This window comes from Ranitomeya imitator, chromosome 2, assembly GCF_032444005.1.
Source record: "Ranitomeya imitator isolate aRanImi1 chromosome 2, aRanImi1.pri, whole genome shotgun sequence".
Taxonomy (NCBI): Eukaryota; Metazoa; Chordata; class Amphibia; order Anura; family Dendrobatidae; genus Ranitomeya; species Ranitomeya imitator.
This window is the reverse complement of record NC_091283.1, coordinates 162,605,461-162,625,403: the sequence shown is the minus strand read 5'-3', so window position 1 is coordinate 162,625,403 and position 19,943 is coordinate 162,605,461.

The following is a 19,943-nucleotide window of genomic DNA, read 5'->3' as shown; positions in this document are numbered from 1 at the left end:
ATACTGCGTATGTCATTTCCTTCTCCTCTCACAGTCATTACATGTGGGGGGCTGTCTTTCCTTTTTGGATTTTCTCTGAGGCAAGATAGTTTTCCTGCTTTTATCTTTAGGGGTAGCTAGCTCTTAGGCTGTGACGAGTTGCCTAGGGAGCGTTAGGAGCAATCCACGGCTGCTTCTAGTTGTGTGTTGAGCTTAGGGTCTGCGGTCAGTATAGATACCACCTGCTCAGAGCTAGTCTCATGTCGCTCCATAATCACCAGACCATAACAGTTTAGTAAGTCTGGCCTCCTTTGCTGAAACCTGTTTCATTTCTGTGTTTTTGACTTTCATCTTAACTCACAGTCAATATATGTGGGGGGCTGCCTTTTCCTTTGGGGAATTTCTCTGAGGCAAGGTAGGCTTTATTTTCTATCTCTAGGGCTAGTTAGCTCTTAGGCTGTGAAGAGGCATCTAGGCAGAGTTAGGTACGCTCCACGGCTATTTCTAGTGTGTGTGATAGGATTAGGGGTTGCGGTCAGCAGAGCTCCCACTTCCCAGAGCTTGTCCTGTGTTAGTTTAACCATCTGGTCGTTCCGGGTGCTTCTAACCACCAGGTCCATAACAGTACAGCTGGCCCAAAGTGTTAATGCATCTCAATAGAGGGATAAGAGAAGTTCCGAGACCATTTTTTTTTCTCTGCAGTGTGTTTTGTCTTTCTTTTCCCCTTAACCTCTGGGTGGTTCAGGACACAGGTGTAGATATGGACAAGGTCAAGGTCTGTCCTCTTGTGTGGATCATCTCACTGCAAGGGTACAAAACATTCAGGATTTTGTGGTTCAGAATCCGATGTTAGAGCCTAGAATTCCAATTCCTGATTTGTTTTCTGGGGATAGATCTAAGTTCCTGAATTTCAAAAATAATTGTAAACTGTTTCTTGCTTTGAAACCCCGCTCCTCTGGTGACCCCGTTCAACAAGTAAAAATCATTATTTCTTTGTTGTGTGGCGACCCTCAAGACTGGGCATTTTCCCTTGCGCCAGGAGATCCTGCATTGCGTGATGTAGATGCGTTTTTTCTGGCGCTTGGATTGCTTTATGATGAACCAAATTCAGTGGATCCGGCAGAGAAAATCTTGCTGGCTTTGTGTCAGGGTCAGGATGAAGCGGAGGTATATTGTCAGAAGTTTAGAAAGTGGTCTGTGCTTACTCAGTGGAATGAGTGTGCCCTGGCGGCAATTTTCAGAAAGGGTCTTTCTGAAGCCCTTAAGGATGTCATGGTGGGATTTCCCACGCCTGCTGGTCTGAATGAGTCTATGTCCTTGGCCATTCAGATCGATCGGCGCTTGCGTGAGCGCAAAGCTGTGCACCATTTGGCGGTATTCTCTGAGCGTAGGCCTGAGCCTATGCAATGTGATAGGACTTTGACCAGAGCTGAACGGCAAGAACACAGACGTCGGAATGGGCTGTGTTTTTACTGTGGTGATTCCACTCATGCTATCTCCGATTGTCCTAAGCGCACTAAGCGGTTCGCTAGGTCTGCCACCATTGGTACGGTACAGTCTAAATTTCTTTTGTCCGTTACTCTGATTTGCTCTTTGTCATCCTATTCTGTCATGGCATTTGTGGATTCAGGCGCTGCCCTGAATTTGATGGACTTGGAGTTTGCCAGGCGCTGTGGTTTTTTCTTGGAGCCCTTGCAGTATCCTATTCCATTGAGAGGAATTGATGCTATGCCTTTGGCCAAGAATAAGCCTCAGTACTGGACTCAATTGACCATGTGCATGGCTCCTGCACATCAGGACGATATTCGCTTTTTGGTGTTGCATAATCTGCATGATGTGGTCGTTTTGGGGTTGCCATGGCTACAGGTCCATAATCCAGTATTGGATTGGAAATCTATGTCTGTGTCCAGCTGGGGTTGTCAAGGGGTACATGGTGATGTTCCATTGCTGTCAATTTCGCCTTCCACTCCTTCTGAAGTCCCTGAGTTTTTGTCGGATTACCGGGATGTATTTGATGAGCCCAAATCCAGTGCCCTACCTCCTCATAGGGATTGCGATTGTGCTATTAATTTGATTCCTGGTAGTAAGTTTCCTAAGGGCCGACTGTTCAATTTATCTGTGCCAGAGCACGCCGCTATACGGAGTTATATAAAGGAATCCTTGGAGAAAGGTCATATTCGCCCGTCGTCATCACCGTTGGGAGCAGGGTTCTTTTTTGTGGCCAAGAAGGATGGTTCTTTGAGACCTTGTATTGATTACCGCCTTCTTAATAAGATCACAGTCAAATTTCAGTACCCTTTGCCGCTGCTGTCTGATTTGTTTGCTCGGATTAAGGGGGCTAGTTGGTTCACCAAGATAGATCTTCGAGGGGCGTATAATCTAGTGCGTATTAAACAGGGCGATGAATGGAAAACAGCATTTAATACGCCCGAGGGCCATTTTGAGTACCTGGTGATGGCATTCGGGCTTTCTAATGCTCCATCTGTGCTTCAGTCCTTTATGCATGACATTTTCCGAAAGTATCTGGATAGATTCATGATTGTATATTTGGATGATATTTTGGTCTTTTCGGATGATTGGGAGTCTCATGTGAAGCACGTCAGAATGGTGTTCCAGGTCCTTCGTGCTAATTCCTTGTTTGTGAAGGGGTCAAAATGTCTCTTTGGTATTCAGAAGTGTTGTGAGTTCTGTTTTTGGGCTCCCTCTGGTGGTTACTGATGGTACTGGGTGACTTGTGTTCTCTGCGGTCTCTGGTGTCCACCTGTTCCATCAGGTTATGGGAGTTTCCTATTTAACCTGGCTTTTTTGTCATTTCCTCGCCGGCTATCAATGTAATCAGCGTGTCTTTTTACCTCTGCTCCCTGCGTCTGTTATCTTCAGGACAAGCTAAGTTTTGATTTTCCTGTTCCACGTTTTGCTTAATTTTGGTCTTAGTCCAGCTTGCAGATATGTGATTCCTTGCTGCTGGTTGCTCTAGTGGGCTGAAATTACTCCTCATGTTCCATGAGTTGGCACATGAGTTCAAGTAATTTCAGGATGGTTTTTTGAAGGGTTTTTCGCTGACCGCGCAGTTCACTTTTGTATCCTCTGCTATCTAGCTTTAGCGGGCCTCATTTTTGCTGATTCTATTTTCATAACTACGTATGTGCTTTCCTCTCATTTCACCGTTATTACATGTGGGGGGCTGCTATTTCTGTGGGGTGTTTCTCTGGAGGCAAGTGAGGTCTGTGTTTCTTCTTATAGGGGAAGTTAATCCTTCGGCTGGCGCGAGACGTCTAGGAATCATCGTAGGCACGTTCCCCGGCTACTGCTAGTTGTGTGTTTAGGGTCAGGATCGCGGTCAGCTCAGGTTCCATCTCCCTAGAGCTTGTTTTGTTTTTGTGCTTGTCCTTTTGTGATCCCCTGCCATTGGGATCATGACACAGAAGGTTTCAATTTTGGGTTTCATTTTTTCCCCTTCTACTATCGAGATGGACCCTGTTAAAGTTCAGGCCATTTATGATTGGACTCAGCCGACATCTGTGAAGAGCCTGCAGAAGTTCCTGGGCTTTGCTAATTTTTACCGTCGCTTCATCGCTAATTTTTCTAGTGTTGCTAAACCGTTGACTGATTTGACCAAGAAAGGTGCTGATGTAGTCAATTGGTCCTCTGCGGCTGTAGAGGCTTTTCAGGAGTTGAAGCGTCGTTTTTCTTCTGCCCTTGTGTTGTGCCAGCCAGATGTTTCGCTCCCGTTTCAGGTCGAGGTTGATGCTTCTGAGATTGGAGCAGGGGCTGTTTTGTCGCAAAGAAGTTCTGATGGCTCGGTGATGAAACCATGTGCCTTCTTTTCTAGAAAGTTCTCGCCTGCTGAGCGCAATTATGATGTTGGCAATCGAGAGTTGTTGGCCATGAAGTGGGCATTCGAGGAGTGGCGACATTGGCTTGAAGGAGCCAAGCATCGCGTGGTGGTCTTGACGGATCACAAGAATTTGACTTATCTCGAGTCTGCCAAACGGTTGAATCCTAGACAGGCTCGATGGTCGCTGTTTTTCTCCCGTTTTGATTTTGTGGTTTCGTACCTTCCGGGCTCTAAGAATGTGAAGGCTGATGCCCTGTCAAGGAGTTTTGTGCCTGACTCTCCGGGTGTTCCTGAGCCGGCGGGTATTCTCAAAGAGGGGGTAATTTTGTCTGCCATCTCCCCTGATTTGCGGCGGGTGCTGCAGAAGTTTCAGGCTGATAGACCTGACCGTTGTCCAGCGGAGAAACTGTTTGTCGCTGATAGATGGACTAGTAGAGTTATCTCTGAGGTTCATTGTTCGGTGTTGGCTGGTCATCCTGGAATCTTTGGTACCAGAGATTTGGTGGCTAGATCCTTTTGGTGGCCTTCTTTGTCACGGGATGCGCTGTTGTGAATTCTGTGGCCAAGCTCCCTCCTGTGGTCGAGAGTGGTACTTCGGCTGGTTCTGTCTATGAGCTTCCTTTGGTGGATGAGAGTGGTACTGCGGCTTCTGAGTTTCCTTCCTCAGGTGATGAGGTTAAGTCGTTAGGTGCTGCTCTATTTAACTCCACCTGGTGCTTTGATCCTGGCCTCCAGTCAATGTTCTAGTATTGGTCTTGCTTCCTCCTGGATTGTTCCTGTGGCCTGTCTATCCTGCATAAGCTAAGTTTTGCTTGTGTTGTTTTTGTTTGCTATTTTTTCTGTCCAGCTTGCTATATTGGTTTTTCTTGCTTGCTGGAAGCTCTGAGACGCAGAGGGAGCACCTCCGTACAGTTAGTCGGTGCGGAGGGTCTTTTTGCCCCTCTGCGTGGTTGTTTGTAGGTTTTTGTGTTGACCGCAAAGCTATCTTTCCTATCCTCGGTCTATTCAGTAAGTCGGGCCTCACTTTGCTAAATCTATTTCATCTCTGTGTTTGTATTTTCATCTTACTCACAGTCATTATATGTGGGGGGCTGCCTTTTCCTTTGGGGAATTTCTCTGAGGCAAGGTAGGCTTATTTTTCTATCTTCAGGGCTAGTTAGTTTCTCAGGCTGTGCCGAGTTGCATAGGGAGCGTTAGGCACAATCCACGGCTACCTCTAGTGTGGTGTGTTAGGATTAGGGATTGCGGTCAGCAGAGTTCCCACGTCTCAGAGCTCGTCCTTTGTTTTTGGTAATTGTCAGGTCACTTTGTGTGCTCTGAACTTCAATGTCCATTGTGGTTCTGAATTACCTGTTCATAACAGTACTGGAGGCCCAAAGAACTAATGCTTCTCAATAGAGGGAAAAGAGAAGTTCTGAGACCATTTTTTTTTCTTTGCACTGTGTTTTGTCTTTCTTTTCCCCTTTACATCAGGGTGGTTCAGAACACAGGTGTGGACATGGACATTCAAGGTCTGTTCTCTTTGATGGATAATCTCGCTATAAATGTACAGAATATTCAAGATTTAGTGGTTCAGAATCCTATGTTAGAACCTAAAATTCCTATTCCTGAGTTATTTTCTGGAGATAGAGCTAAGTTTTTGAATTTTAAAAATAATTGTAAACTCTTTCTGGCTTTGAAACCCTGCTCCTCTGGTGACTGTTGTGGATTCTGTTTTTGGGCTCCCTCTGGTGGTTACAGATGGTACTGGGTGACTTGTGTTCTCTGCGGTCTCTGGTGTCCACCTGTTCTATCAGGATATGGGAGTTTCCTATTTAACCTGGCTTTCTTGTCATTTCCTCACCGGTGATCAATGTAATCAGTGTGTCTTGTTACCTCTGCTTTCCGCTTCTGTAATCATCAGGACAAGCTAAGTTTTTGATTTTCCTGTTCCACGTTTTGCTTTATTTTTGTTTTAGTCCAGCTTGCAGTTATGTGATTCCTTGTTGCTGGTTGCTCTAGTGGGCTGATATTACTCCTCATGTTCCATGAGTTGGCACATGAGTTCAGGTAATTTCAGGATGGTTTGTTGTAGGGTTTTTCGCTGACCGCGCAGTTCACTTTTGTATCCTCTGCTATCTAGTTTTAGCGGGCCTCATTTTGCTGAATCTGTTTTCATTACTACGTATGTACTTTCCTCTCATTTCACCGTCATTACATGTGGGGGGCTGCTATTTCTGTGGGGTGTTTCTCTGGAGGCAAGAGAGGTCTTTGTTTCTTCTAATAGGGGAAGCTAGTCCTTCGGCTGGCGCGAGACGTCTAGAATCATCGTAGGCACGTTCCCCGGCTACTGCTAGTGTTGTGAATTAGGTTCAGGATCGCGGTCAGCTCAGTTTCCATCACCATAGAGCTTGTTCTGTTTTTTGTGTGCTTGTCCTTTTGTGATCCCCTGCCATTGGGATCATGACAGTATCGCCGGCCCGAAAAGTGGTAATCGTATTGGCTGAAGTAGGAGGAAAAGTAGTCTGAGGAAGTTTTTTTTTTTTTTTCCTTCCCTCAGAGTTTGCTGCCTAGCTTTAATTGCAGCCTGGCTGCGTCTTACCTCCTCTTAATCCTTGAATGGCTCTGACCTCAGCTGTTTATCATGGACGTCCAGAGTTTGGCTTCCAGCCTGAATAATCTTGCTGCTAAGGTTCAAAATATACAAGATTTTGTTGTACATGCTCCTATGTCTGAACCTAGAATTCCTATCCCAGAGTTTTTTTCTGGAGATAGATCTAGTTTTCTGAATTTTAGGAACAATTGCAAGTTGTTTCTTTCTTTGAAATCTCGCTCCTCTGGAGACCCTGCTCAGCAAGTCAAAATTGTAATATCTTTCCTGCGGGGTGACCCTCAGAATTGGGCATTTGCATTGGCACCAGGGGATCCTGTGTTGCTCAATGTGGATGCGTTTTTTCTGGCATTGGGTTTGCTCTATGAGGAACCTAACCTAGAGATTCAGGCTGAAAAAGCTTTATTGGCTCTCTCTCAGGGGCAAGATGAAGCAGAAATATATTGTCAGAAATTTCGGAAATGGTCGGTGCTTACTCAGTGGAATGAGTGCGCTCTGGCTGCAAAATTCAGAGATGGCCTTTCTGAGGCCATTAAAGATGTTATGGTGGGGTTCCCGGCGCCTACAGGTCTGAATGAGTCTATGACTATGGCTATTCAGATTGATCGGCGTTTACGGGAGCGCAAACCTGTGCACCATTTGGCGGTGTCTTCTGAACAGGCACCTGAGACAATGCAATGTGATAGAATTCAGTCCAGAAGTGAACGGCAAAACTATAGGCGGAAAAATGGGTTGTGTTTTTATTGTGGTGATTCAGCTCATGTTATATCAGCATGCTCTAAACGCACAAAAAAGGTTGATAAGTCTGTTGCCATTAGTACTTTACAGTCTAAGTTCATTCTGTCTGTGACTCTGATTTGTTCATTATCAGCCATTTCCGTCGATGCCTATGTGGATTCAGGTGCTGCCCTGAGTCTTATGGATTGGTCATTTGCCAACCGCTGTGGGTTTAGTCTGGAGCCTCTGGAAGTCCCTATTCCTTTGAAAGGAATTGACTCTACACCTTTGGCTATGAATAAACCTCAGTACTGGACACACGTGACCATGCGTATGACTCCCGTTCATCAGGAGGTGATTCGCTTCCTGGTACTGTATAATTTACATGATGTCTTAGTGCTTGGTCTGCCATGGTTACAAACTCATAACCCAGTCTTGGACTGGAAAACAATGTCTGTGTTAAGCTGGGGATGTCAGGGGGTTCATGATGATGCACCTCCGATTTCTATCGCTTCATCTACTCCTTCTGAGGTTCCTGTATTTTTGTCTGATTATCGGGATGTTTTTGAGGAGCCTAAGCTCAATTCGCTTCCTCCTCACAGGGATTGCGATTGTGCTATAGATTTGATTCCTGGCAGTAAATTTCCTAAAGGTCGTTTGTTCAATCTGTCAGTGCCAGAGCATACTGCTATGCGGGATTATGTTAAGGAGTCCTTGGAAAAGGGACATATCCATCCATCTTCATCTCCTTTGGGAGCAGGTTTTTTTTTCGTGGCCAAAAAAGATGGTTCCTTGAGGCCCTGTATAGATTACCGTCTTTTGAATAAGATTACGGTCAAATATCAGTATCCTTTGCCATTGTTGACTGATTTGTTCGCTCGCATTAAGGGGGCTAAATGGTTCACTAAGATTGATCTTCGGGGTGCGTATAATCTTGTGCGGATTAAGCAGGGTGATGAGTGGAAAACCGCATTTAATACGCCTGAGGACCATTTTGAGTATTTGGTGATGCCTTTTGGACTTTCTAATGCTCCTTCTGTCTTCCAGTCCTTTATGCACGATATTTTCCGTGAATATCTGGATAAATTTATGATTGTGTATTTGGATGATGTTTTGGTTTTTTCTGATGACTGGGAGTCCCATGTTCAGCAGGTCAGGAAGGTGTTTCAGGTCCTGCGGGCTAATTCTTTGTTTGTAAAAGGTTCAAAGTGTCTCTTTGGAGTCCAGAAGATTTCTTTTTTGGGGTATATTTTTTCCCCTTCTACTATTGAGATGGATCCCGTCAAGGTTCAAGCTATTTGTGACTGGACGCAGCCTACATCTCTTAAGAGTCTACAGAAGTTCTTGGGCTTTGCTAATTTTTATCGTCGTTTCATAACTAATTTTTCTAGTGTTGTTAAGCCTTTGACGGATCTGACTAAGAAGGGTGCTGATGTTGCTGATTGGTCTCCTGCGGCTGTGGAGGCCTTTCAGGAACTTAAGCGCCGGTTTTCTTCTGCTCCTGTGTTGCGTCAGCCAGATGTTTCGCTTCCTTTTCAGGTTGAGGTTGATGCTTCTGAGATTGGAGCGGGGGCGGTTTTGTCACAGAGAAGCTCCGATTGCTCGGTGATGAAGCCATGTGCGTTCTTTTCTAGAAAGTTTTCGCCCACTGAGCGGAAGTATGATGTTGGTAATCGGGAGCTTTTGGCCATGAAGTGGGCATTTGAGGAGTGGCGTCATTGGCTTGAGGGTGCTAGACATCGTGTGGTGGTCTTGACTGATCACAAAAATCTGATTTACCTTGAGTCTGCCAAGCGTCTGAATCCTAGACAGGCTCGTTGGTCACTGTTTTTCTCCTGTTTCGATTTTGTGGTTTCATATCTGCCAGGTTCAAAGAATGTGAAGGCGGATGCTCTTTCTAGGAGTTTTGTGCCTGATTCCCCTGGAAATTCTGAGCCCACTGGTATCCTTAGGGATGGGGTGATTTTGTTGGCTGTCTTCCCAGACTTGCGACGTGCTTTGCAGGAGTTTCAGGCGGATAAACCTGATCGTTGTCCGCCTGAAAGACTGTTTGTTCCGGATAATTGGACCAGTAGAGTCATCTCCGAGGTCCATTCTTCTGCGTTGGCAGGTCATCCTGGAATATTTGGTACTAGAGACTTGGTGGCCAGGTCTTTTTGGTGGCCTTTCTTGTCGAGGGATGTGCGTTCTTTTGTGCAGTCTTGTGAAGTTTGCGCTCGGGCTAAGCCTTGCTGTTCTCGGGCCAGTGGATTGTTGTCACCTTTGCCTATCCCGAAGAGGCCTTGGACGCACATTTCCATGGACTTTATTTCGGATCTCCCTGTCTCTCAAAAAATGTCTGTCATCTGGGTTGTGTGTGACCGCTTTTCTAAGATGGTTCATCTGGTCCCCTTGCCTAAGTTACCTTCCTCCTCTGAGTTGGTCCCTCTGTTTTTTCAGAACGTGGTTCGTTTGCATGGGATTCCGGAGAACATTGTTTCTGACAGGGGATCCCAGTTTGTGTCTAGATTTTGGCGGACGTTCTGTGCTAAGATGGGCATTGATTTGTCCTTTTCGTCTGCATTCCATCCTCAGACGAATGGCCAGACGGAACGAACTAATCAGACCTTGGAAACTTATTTAAGGTGTTTTGTTTCTGCTGATCAAGATGACTGGGTTACCTTTTTGCCGCTTGCCGAATTTGCCCTTAATAATCGGGCTAGTTCTGCTACCTTGGTTTCTCCTTTCTTTTGTAATTCGGGGTTTCATCCTCGTTTTTCCTCTGGTCAGGTGGAGCCTTCTGATTGTCCTGGAGTGGACATGGTGGTGGATAGGTTGCATCAGATTTGGAGTCATGTGGTGGACAATTTGAAGTTGTCCCAGGAGAGGGCTCAGCAGTTTGCTAATCGCCGTCGCCGCGTGGGTCCTCGACTTCGTGTTGGGGACTTGGTGTGGTTGTCTTCTCGTTTTGTTCCTATGAAGGTCTCTTCTCCTAAGTTCAAGCCTCGGTTTATCGGTCCCTATAGGATCTTGGAAATTCTTAACCCTGTGTCGTTTCGTTTGGATCTCCCGGCATCGTTTGCTATTCATAATGTGTTCCATCGGTCGTTGTTGCGGAAGTATGAGGTACCTGTTGTTCCTTTGCTTGAGCCTCCTGCTCCGGTGCTGGTGGAGGGAGAATTGGAGTATGTTGTTGAGAAGATCTTGGATTCTCGTGTTTCCAGACGGAAACTTCAGTATTTGGTCAAGTGGAAGGGTTATGGTCAGGAGGATAATTCTTGGGTGGTTGCCTCTGATGTTCATGCTGCTGATTTGGTCCGTGCATTTCATAGGGCTCATCCTGGTCGCCCTGGTGGTTCTCGTGAGGGTTCGGTGACCCCTCCTCAAGGGGGGGTACTGTTGTGGATTCTGTTTTTGGGCTCCCTCTGGTGGTTACAGATGGTACTGGGTGACTTGTGTTCTCTGCGGTCTCTGGTGTCCACCTGTTCTATCAAGATATGGGAGTTTCCTATTTAACCTGGCTTTCTTGTCATTTCCTCGCCGGTGATCAATGTAATCAGTGTGTCTTGTTACCTCTGCTTTCCGCTTCTGTAATCATCAGGACAAGCTAAGTTTTTGATTTTCCTGTTCCACGTTTTGCTTTATTTTTGTTTTAGTCCAGCTTGCAGTTATGTGATTCCTTGTTGCTGGTTGCTCTAGTGGGCTGATATTACTCCTCATGTTCCATGAGTTGGCACATGAGTTCAGGTAATTTCAGGATGGTTTTTTGTAGGGTTTTTCGCTGACCGCGCAGTTCACTTTTGTATCCTCTGCTATCTAGTTTTAACGGGCCTCATTTTGCTGAATCTGTTTTCATTACTACGTATGTGCTTTCCTCTCATTTCACCGTCATTACATGTGGGGGGCTGCTATTTCTGTGGGGTGTTTCTCTGGAGGCAAGAGAGGTCTTTGTTTCTTCTAATAGGGGAAGCTAGTCCTTCGGCTGGCGCGAGACGTCTAGAATCATCGTAGGCACGTTCCCCGGCTACTGCTAGTGTTGTGAATTAGGTTCAGGATCGCGGTCAGCTCAGTTTCCATCACCCTAGAGCTTGTTCTGTTTTTTGTGTGCTTGTCCTTTTGTGATCCCCTGCCATTGGGATCATGACAGGTGACCCAGTTCAACAAGTTAAGATCATTATTTCTTTATTACGTGGCGACCCTCAAGACTGGGCATTTTCCCTTGCGCCAGGAGATCCTGCATTATGTAATATTGATGCATTTTTTCTGGCGCTCGGATTGCTGTACGACGAACCAAATTCAGTGGATCAGGCAGAGAAAAATTTGCTGGCTCTGTGTCAGGGTCAGGATGAGATAGAGATTTATTGTCAGAAGTTTAGAAAGTGGTCCGTGCTCACTCAATGGAATGAATGTGCGCTGGCAGCTATTTTCAGAAAGGGTCTCTCTGAAGCCCTTAAGGATGTCATGGTGGGATTTCCTATGCCTGCTGGTCTGAATGAGTCTATGTCTTTGGCCATTCAGATCGGTCGACGCTTGCGCGAGCGTAAATCTGTGCACCATTTGGCGGTATTATCTGAGCATGAACCTGAGCCTATGCAGTGCGATCGGACTTTGACCAGAGCTGAAAGGCAAGAACACAGACGTCAGAATGGGCTGTGTTTCTACTGTGGTGATTCCACTCATGCTATCTCCGATTGTCCTAAGCGCACTAAGCGGTTCGCTAGGTCTGCCACCATTGGTACGGTACAGTCGAAATTTCTTTTGTCCGTTACTTTGATCTGCTCTTTGTCTTCCTATTCTGTCATGGCATTTGTGGATTCAGGCGCTGCCCTGAATTTGATGGACTTGGAGTTTGCTAGGCGCTGTGGGTTTGTCTTGGAGCCCTTGCAGTGTCCTATTCCATTGAGAGGAATTGATGCTACGCCTTTGGCCAAGAATAAGCCTCAGTATTGGACCCAGCTGACCATGTGCATGGCTCCTGCGCACCAGGAGGATATTTGCTTTCTGGTGTTGCATAATCTGCATGATGTGGTCGTGTTGGGGTTGCCATGGCTACAAGTCCATAACCCAGTATTAGATTGGAAATCAATGTCTGTGTCCAGCTGGGGTTGTCAGGGGGTACATGGTGATGTTCCATTTCTGTCTATCTCATCATCCACCCCTTCTGAGGTCCCAGAGTTCTTGTCTGATTACCGGGATGTATTCGATGAGCCTAAGTCCAATGCCCTACCTCCGCATAGGGATTGTGATTGTGCTATCGATTTGATTCCTGGTAGTAAGTTTCCTAAGGGTCGACTGTTTAATTTATCTGTACCTGAGCACGCCGCTATGCGGAGTTACGTGAAGGAGTCTTTGGAGAAGGGTCATATTCGCCCGTCATCGTCGCCATTGGGAGCGGGGTTCTTTTTTGTGGCCAAGAAGGATGGTTCGCTGAGACCTTGTATTGATTACCGCCTTCTAAATAAAATTACGGTCAAATTTCAGTACCCCTTGCCGCTGCTGTCTGATTTGTTTGCTCGGATTAAGGGGGCTAGTTGGTTCACCAAGATAGATCTTCGTGGTGCGTATAATCTTGTGCGTATTAAACGGGGCGATGAATGGAAAACAGCATTTAATACGCCCGAAGGCCATTTTGAGTACCTGGTTATGCCATTCGGACTTTCTAATGCTCCATCAGTGTTTCAGTCCTTTATGCATGACATCTTCTGAGAGTACCTGGATAAATTCCTGATTGTATACTTGGATGATATTTTGGTCTTCTCGGATGATTGGGAGTCTCATGTGAAGCAGGTCAGAATGGTGTTCCAGGTCCTGCGTGCTAATTCTTTGTTTGTGAAGGGGTCAAAGTGTCTCTTTGGTGTTCAGAAGATTTCATTTTTGGGGTTCATTTTTTCTCCTTCTACTATCGAGATGGACCCTGTTAAAGTTCAGGCCATTTATGATTGGACTCAGCCAACATCTCTGAAGAATCTGCAGAAGTTCCTGGGCTTTGCTAATTTTTATCGTCGCTTCATCGCTAATTTTTCTAGCATTGCTAAACCGTTGACTGATTTAACCAAGAAGGGTGCTGATGTGGTCAATTGGTCTTCTGCTGCTGTGGAAGCTTTTCAGGAGTTGAAGCGTCGTTTTTCTTCTGCCCCTGTGTTGTGCCAACCAGATGTTTCGCTTCCGTTCCAGGTCGAGGTTGATGCTTCCGAAATTGGAGCAGGGGCTGTTTTGTCATTGTTCGGTGTTGGCTGGTCATCCTGGAATCTTTGGTACCAGAGATTTGGTGGCTAGATCCTTTTGGTGGCCGTCTCTGTCGCGGGATGTGCGTTCTTTTGTGCAGTCCTGTGGGATTTGTGCTCAGGCTAAGCCCTGCTGTTTTCGTGCCAGTGGGTTGCTTTTGCCCTTGCCGGTCCCGAAGAGGCCTTGGACACATATCTCTATGGATTTTATTTCGGATCTCCCCGTCTCTCAAAGAATGTCGGTCATTTGGGTGGTTTGTGATCGCTTCTCTAAGATGGTCCATTTGGTGCCCTTGTCTAAATTGCCTTCCTCCTCTGATTTGGTGCCGTTGTTTTTCCAGCATGTGGTTCGTTTACATGGCATTCCAGAGAACATCGTTTCTGACAGAGGTTCCCAGTTTGTTTAGAGGTTTTGGCGAGCCTTTTGTGCTAGGATGGGCATTGATTTGTCTTTTTGCTCGGCTTTCCATCCTCAGACAAATGGCCAGACTGAACGAACCAATCAGACCTTGGAAACATATCTGAGATGTTTTGTTTCTGCTGATCAGGATGATTGGGTGTCCTTTTTGCCTTTGGCTGAGTTCGCCCTTAATAATCGGGCCAGCTCGGCTACTTTGGTTTCGCCGTTTTTCTGCAATTCTGGGTTCCACCCTCGTTTCTCTTCAGGGCAGGTTGAGTCTTCGGACTGTCCTGGTGTGGATACTGTGGTTGACAGGTTGCAGCAGATTTGGACTCATGTGGTGGATAATTTGACATTGTCCCAGGAGAAGGCTCAACGTTTCGCTAGCCGCCGGCGCTGTGTTGGTCCCCGACTTCGTGTTGGGAATTTGGTTTGGTTGTCGTCTCGTTATGTTCCTATGAAGGTTTCCTCTCCTAAGTTTAAGCCTCGTTTCATTGGTCCGTATAAGATTTCTGAAGTTCTCAATCCTGTGTCATTTCGTTTGGCCCTTCCAGCTTCTTTTGCCATCCATAATGTGTTCCATAGGTCGTTATTGCGGAGATACGTGGCGCCTATGGTTCCCTCCGTTGATCCTCCTGCCCCGGTGTTGGTCGAGGGGGAGTTGGAGTATGTGGTGGAGAAGATTTTGGATTCTCGTATTTCGAGACGGAAACTCCAGTACCTGGTCATGTGGAAGGGTTATGGTCAGGAAGATAATTCCTGGGTTTTTGCCTCTGATGTTCATGCTGCCGATCTAGTTCGTGCCTTTCATTTGGCTCGTCCTGATTGGCCTAGGGGCTCTGGTGAGGGTTCGGTGACCCCTCCTCAAGGGGGGGGTACTGTTGTGAATTCTGTTATCAAACTCCCTCCTGTGGTCATGAATGGTACTTCGGCGAGTTCTGTCCATGGACTCCCTCTGGTGGCTGTGAGTGGTGCTGCTGCTTCTGAGGTTCCTTCCACAGGTGACTTAGTTTATTCTTTGGCTGGCTGCTTTATTTAACTCCACTCAGATCGTTACTCCATGCCAGCTGTCAATGTTCTTGTACTGGTTCAGTTCGCTCTTGGATCTTTCTGGTGACCTGTCTACTCCAGCAGAAGCTTAGTCCCTGCTAGTTATTTATTTGTTCATTGTTTTCTTGTCTAGCTCACGACTCACGGTGCAGAGGACTTTTTGCACACTCTGCGTGGTCTTTTTGTAGTTTTTTGTGCTGACCGCAAAGATACCTTTTCTATCCTCAGACTGTTTAGTAAGTCTGGCCTCCTTTGCTGAAACCTGTTTCATTTCTGTGTTTGTGACTTTCATCTTAACTCACAGTCATATATGTGGGGGGCTGCCTTTTCCTTTGGGGAATTTCTCTGAGGCAAGGTAGGCTTTATTTTCTATCTCTAGGGCTAGTTAGCTCTTAGGTTGTGAAGAGGCGTCTAGGCAGAGTTAGGTACGCTCCACGGCTATTTCTAGTGTGTGTGATAGGATTAGGGGTTGCGGTCAGCAGAGCTCCCACTTCCCAGAGCTTGTCCTGTGTTAGTTTAACCATCTGGTCGTTCCGGGTGCTCCTAACCACCAGGTCCATAACAGGGCAATGCTGGAGGACACACTGGGGCAGATGATTGCTGGAGACACTGGGGCAATGCTGGAGACACTGGGGCAATGCTGGACACACTGGGGCAGATTGCTGGACACACTGTGGGCAATGCTGGACAATTGGACATACTGGGGCATATTGCTGGACAGGACACACTGGGGGCAATGCTGGACATACTGTCTGGGGCAATGCTGGAGACACTGGGGCAATGCTGGACACTGGAGCAGATTGCTGGACACACTGTGGGCAATGCTGGACACACTGGTGGTAATATGCTGGACACACTGGGGCAGATTGCTGGACACACTGTCTGGGGGCAATGCTGGAGACACTGGGGCAATGCTGGAGACACTGGGGCAATGCTGGACACTGGAGCAGATTGCTGGACACACTGTGGGCAATGCTGGACAATTGGACATACTGGGGGAGATTGTTGAACACACTGTCTGGGGGCAATGCTGGAGACACTGGGGCAGATTGCTATACACACTGGGGGCAATGCTGGACACACTGGGGCAGATTGCTGGACACATTGGGGGCAATATGCTGGAGTCAGACACTGGGGCAGATTGCTGGACACACTGTCTAAGGGCAATGCTGGACACACTGGGGCAGATTGCTGGACACTGGGGCAATATGGTGGACATACTGGGGCAGATTGCTGGACACACTGGGGGGTAATATGCTGGACACACTGGGGCAGATTGCTGGACACACTGGGGGCAGGATTGGAGGCATGGGCAGAATGAAAGACATGGGGCAGGATTGGATCATGGGGCAGGATGGATACGATGGAGACAGATGGGGCAGGATGGGGAGATCATATGGGGTAGAATGGATACTCATGAGGGCAGGATGCGAGAACATATGGCTGGAGCCAGGAATGAGATAAACGGGGCCAGGATGGGGAATATTATTACCATAGGGGCTAATTAAGGGATATTATTACTGCAGTGATGTATTTATTTTATTTTTTGAGTATACTGTTTTAAATGGGGGGCGGTCCTGTTACTGTGCAGAGTGACACTATATCGCCTTTTTTTCTTCATGTGGTGTAATGTAGAAGTTGTGAAAAATTAAGTAATGTGTTCTGCAAGCGGAGCTCGAGATAATTGTGTTATTTCCTGCAGAAACGAGTCCTGGCTGGAAGAAATGATGGCGGTCTGTGCTGGATGAAAGATGAAGGACTTCACCTAGAGACATCACTGGTGAGTCGATATTTGCAGATGATACAAAACTATGTAAAGCAGTTAATACAAGAGAAGATAGTATTCTGCTACAGATGGATCTGGATAAGTTGGAAACTTGGGCTGAAAGGTGGCAGATGAGGTTTAACAATGATAAATGTAAGGTTATACACATGGGAAGAGGGAATCAATATCACCATTACACACTGAACGGGAAACCACTGGGTAAATCTGACAGGGAGAAGGACTTGGGGATCCTAGTTAATGATAAACTTACCTGGAGCAGCCAGTGCCAGGCAGCAGCTGCCAAGGCAAACAGGATCATGGGGTGCATTAAAAGAGGTCTGGATACACATGATGAGAGCATTATACTGCCTCTGTACAAATCCCTAGTTAGACCGCACATGGAGTACTGTGTCCAGTTTTGGGCACCGGTGCTCAGGAAGGATATAATGGAACTAGAGAGAGTACAAAGGAGGGCAACAAAATTAATAAAGGGGATGGGAGAACTACAATACCCAGATAGATTAGCGAAATTAGGATTATTTAGTCTAGAAAAAAGACGACTGAGGGGCGATCTAATAACCATGTATAAGTATATAAGGGGACAATACAAATATCTCGCTGAGGATCTGTTTATACCAAGGAAGGTGACGGGCACAAGGGGGCATTCTTTGCGTCTGGAGGAGAGAAGGTTTTTCCACCAACATAGAAGAGGATTCTTTACTGTTAGGGCAGTGAGAATCTGGAATTGCTTGCCTGAGGAGGTGGTGATGGCGAACTCAGTCGAGGGGTACAAGAGAGGCCTGGATGTCTTCCTGGAGCAGAACAATATTGTATCATACAATTATTAGGTTCTGTAGAAGGACGTAGATCTGGGTATTTATTATAATGGAATATAGGCTGAACTGGATGGACAAATGTCTTTTTTCGGCCTTACTAACTATGTTACTATGTTACTATGTTACCTATACACTGACACTATACACTGTATACTATATACAGAGGTCCTGTGTATAATGTCACCAGTGATCTCTGTATTACGTCTACACAGACACTGCATACTAAGTACAGATCTCCTTTTAATACTGGCACTTATGGTGATAGTATTGTGTTTTTTTTATTAATACTGATCAGTATTGTAGTATTCAGTCACTATGTGGTGGTAATATGTGGTCTGGAAATGGTGCTGTGGTATTTGTCCCTTGTATGAGCTATTTGGTCACCAAGTGGTGGTAATATGTGGTCTTGACATGGTGCGGTGGTATTTGTTCCTTGTATGTGATATTATTCGATCACTGTGGCTGTAATTTGTGGTCTGGTCATGGTGCGGTGGTATTTATTCCTTGTAGGTGATATTGGTCAAAATATACCTAAATTGTATTGCATATTTTAACAAATATTTAATAGGTTACAGTAGAGTAGGGCCCGGCCATTTTTCTGGAATAATCTGGTTCAGGTATAACATGACCCCCGTCACATGACCCCCATAACATGACCCCCATCACATGACCCCCGTCACATGACCGGGGGGGCCCACAGTGTCTGATCAGCCCGGGGCCCTGGCTACCCTTAAACCACCCCTGCATATGTAACAATAGACCTTGTATATAATATTGTGCATACCATAAACACATGCAAGTAAATACACTGATCTAACTATTCACAGTACCATATAGCTAAGTAAGATGGAGGAACGCATGATCGATTCTGGACAAATCTTTAGACTCGCCTAGAGAAACCAGGCTAAATAAATCTGCATGCTCCCAAAACCATGTGGATCCCGTTCAAAAGTAATACCAATGGGGCCCAGGATATAATGGTATACAAAACCTGGCTCCACCACAGGCAAGGAAAATGAAAAGAAGGCCAATGCTCAAACCCCACAATTGGGGTATGTACAAATCCAATGGAGTGTCATTTGAGCTGAGAGCAGGAGCGGGCGAGCACCCCATGCCTATCGCCACTACAGTTGTGGCTTCTTCACGGGAAGAAAGTGAATGTACGCTATGTCCAACAAATGCTTAATATAGCTATCGTGATTGATTATTTAACTCAAAAAATCTGGAAGCATACTGACAGGGAGATGATGAAGCATGCGAGCCGGATGCAATCCCGGCCATCTTGTCAGGAGCGTTTTGTTGTTAGTGTCAATAAAGTTACACATAGACACCCATTGCGCAGGCGTCAAGAAGTCTGCTTCTCGTGCGTGTGTAGTACCAAAAGATGCCAGTGTCAGTGGAGCCACCCACAATGACCAACAGCGCAAGTGCCAAAAAAACTGCGCAGCGGCATAATACCGGCATAGCCATTTAGAGCTGCCAGTGAGATGAGCGTCATAACGCTCCATGAGCGCATGCGTGTTAGATACTGCTAGTCAAGAGATAGAGAACCATAAGGCGCAGAGACCGCACTACCAATACAATAAGCACCCGGGCAAAGTCAGGGAACATCAAAATAGACCAACATAAAAAATGGATGCTCGAAAATGTAATTTCAAGAAATATATGAAGGGAAAAAGAAAAAAGAAAAAGAAAAAAGAAAACTGCTTGTAAGTGCAGTGCCCCAGAGTCCTGGTTCGTTGCAGTAATGTTATTCTTCCACCAGGGGGAGTGATGTTACGTCTGAAGGCAATGAAGGACATCTTCTGTCCAGATATCACAGCCACACACACACTTCACACACCAGTCCACTAGGGGGAGCAAAGGGTTCTATCAGGCCACTCCTCACACAGGGTAAAACTGGTGGGTTGGTTAGGAAGTGAGTGAGAAGAAGGAGAGGAGAGGAGAGTTCCTGGCTGGGGACCGACGAGGAAAGGTCTCCAGGTCGAGCTTGCTGGAGTGACCTCCAGTCAGATCCAGACTAAGGTCTGAGGAGGACGAGGATACACGGAGCTGCGCCTGCATCCCATGCGGCAGCATCACAGGAAAGGACACGAAGAGAATTGTACTGTAGTGAGTGAGAAGAGAAGTCATAGCAACAGGAGGGAAAGATCATGGGAGATCAGCTAGAAGTAGGCTGCCTCCATCTGAAGCGCAGATCCGGTGGCCAGAATACCGAGGGAGTAAAGAGCTCTATGCCGTTACTTCAGAGACTGGCAGGACAGTTAATTCCATGTTAGCTGCCTGACCTTAATACCTAAGAAGACACGGTGGCAACTTGTGGAGGCCGGGGTGTCTCTAGGGTCCCTATAAAAAGCCTCAGGCCATCAGTCATACGGGTTTGTTCTATCCGACTACGGGGAACAGTGAGAGGAGTAATAACAGTGAGGACCTTATTGGAGCTTATGCAACTAGGGACCTACTGTGTTACTGTGCACTAGGGGAAGGGTATTGAATTAACATAGTAACATAGTAACATAGTAACATAGTTAGTAAGGCCGAAAAAAGACATTTGTCCATCCAGTT